At 36.7% G+C, this 2,399-nt stretch overlaps 1 protein-coding gene across 2 annotated transcripts in view; it reads right to left on the minus strand.

Moving 5' to 3' along the window:
• LOC106882686 (vitamin D3 receptor) overlaps positions 1-2,399 on the minus strand; it is a 761,413-nt gene that overhangs the window by 656,006 nt on the left and 103,008 nt on the right. For both annotated transcript variants that reach the window (XM_052965751.1, XM_052965745.1), the window contains exon 2: positions 172-1,539. The gene's annotated coding sequence lies outside the window, so the exon portion shown is untranslated. The remainder of the gene's footprint in view (positions 1-171; positions 1,540-2,399) is intronic.

Consider the following 2,399-nt stretch of genomic DNA (forward strand, 5'->3'; position numbering starts at 1 on the left):
AGAGAGAGAGAGAGAGAGAGAGAGAGAGAGAGAGAGAGAGAGAGAGAGAATAACACTGTGTTCACATGTAGAGTAAAAACAATTCAAACAAGGAAAAATTCAAATAGTGAAAAATGATTTGAAAATAAATGAAAATATATAAATGGTAGAGAAGGCAAAGTTTTTACTTACCTCGAATGCTCGTTTCAATGTTCTTCGAGCGCTAAACGGTAGGTAACGGTAGGTAACGGTAGGTAAGGGTGGCTCTGTATGGGGAATTGATTACTTTATGTTTACTAGGTTGGTTGTTGTGTTCGTTACATGTAGTTCAGTGTGGTTTGGAAGTTGCTTGATAGTTTATTGTTTTTCTAGTGTGTTTTAAATTGGTAATCTGCTTATTGGCTGCTATTTGTTCTTTGTCTTTCGGGCAGTGAATGAGTGGAAAATTTATTCTTTTGAAAATGGTAGGTAGATATTGGGTATGTTTTGCAGTTCCGGTTACGAGTAGGTAGAGGTTAAATTGGCATCTTCTGTATAGCAAGTAAGTGGGTTGGTTGCTATTTTTTGTGCAGTTTGCGAATACGTAGAGAACATGTTGCAAACTTTTATAATTTCTAGCAATCAATCAGAGGCGAGTGCGGTATCTGTGACTTATGAGTTATGTAGAGAGTGGACGATTCTGAAAATGTTGCAGAAGTTGTTGGTTACTGTGTATGTATTGCAAAGTGAGCAAATAGCTGTAGATGTACTGTGTGGCCCGAGGTTAAGTTTAAACCTGATGTACTGATGACGAGTAGATCTATAAAAATAGATAACCTGGTAGACATGGAAATCCTGGGTGGAGGTATAAGTGTTGAGAGTTTTTCAGGTAACCGTAAAATCGCTGTTCGAACAGCGAATAACGAATAAACTATAAAACAGTTGTTAGAGCAAAGGAATGACTTAGTGAGTCTTCATGTAAGCTCGTTACATGTTATTAGGTTAGCAAGTAACTGCAATAGGAATCATAGATGTGACTCTTGTCTGAGGTTAGCATGTGATTTGGCACATGTGAGAGCTGAACAACTTCGAACTTGTGACAATTAAGAAGCATCAAAGAATTCTGTTGTGAGGTTGCTTATGAAACTGTTACGGGAGACCGTGTAAATCTGTAGTAAAGCCAACAATAAACTTAATATTAGTTTAAAGAGTTGTGTTGCGCTGTAAATCTGAACCTGTGCTATGAATATCGGACTTCGAGTGAATCTGGTTTTCTTTTTTGAGTATGAAGCCAGCGATTAAGTTAGTTTTTTTGTTGTTGTAGGGAATAGCGTGTATTTGTGAATCTGTTGTAGAGCGAGCAAGCAGCAGCGAAGCTGTTGTGAGAATAGCGTGTAGTTTGCTACCTGTTGGTGATAGTTTACAGCTGATGTGGAATCAAATTAGAGATCTGAAGTGATGCAGAAGCAGTCTACATCGTTATTATGCTTATATCAAGTTGACTGGTTGGTAGGTAGGCGAGTTGTTTTTATCAATGAACCTGCACTTCGTTTAGATTACAACTTTTTGTTTATTGGTGATCTAATAAAGAGAAAGAAAAGATACGTATGTAACATGTAGTCAGATATATTAGAAACTGAACTATGAATTAGTGTGTGCGCGCGCTTCCGTGTGTATGTGTATTTATTTATATGTATTTATATGCATGTCTGTGTGCATGCGTCTGTCAGTATCTGTATGTATCAGTGTAGGCCAATGTATGCCTAGGTAACGTGTATTTGTATGTGACTGTCTGTGTGTGTTTCTCTATGTATTTTTACCGATATTAATTTTTCCTGTTTGCACCTATCTATATACATGTGTATCAGTGTGTCGCTACATGTATGCCTGTGAATATGCCTTTCCATGTGCATGTGTTTATGAAGCCGCGTATGTTTACATGTCCATCGAAATTTCTACCTGTTTAACGCGCGTTCGTGCATATGTATGTGATTATGTGTGTGTGTGCTTGTGTGTGACTACGTGTGTGTCTGTATATCTGTATGTTTCTGTCCACTTCTGGAATGTGTGTATATATGTGCGGGTGAACCTATCTGTAGCTATGTATAACTGTGTGTGTATGTATGCATGCTCGTTCATGTGTATGCATATATGTATTTGTGAACGAACGTATGCTTAAGTAGAGGCATCAGAGCTACTATTTATACATGTGTCCGCCATTATGCATGTATTTGTATGTGCATGCCTGTGTATGTATTTGTGCATGTTTTGTAAATGTTTGAAGTAAATCTGTGTAATACATCAAAGAAACACATTCACTGATGTACATAAACACACATAACAAAACTCAATATTTTAAACAGTTATGAAGAGGAAAACCGAGAAATACAGAGGGAATATATATATATATACATACATATATATATATATATATATATATA

Source organism: Octopus bimaculoides, chromosome 2 (assembly GCF_001194135.2).
Source record: "Octopus bimaculoides isolate UCB-OBI-ISO-001 chromosome 2, ASM119413v2, whole genome shotgun sequence".
Lineage (NCBI taxonomy): Eukaryota > Metazoa > Mollusca > Cephalopoda > Octopoda > Octopodidae > Octopus > Octopus bimaculoides.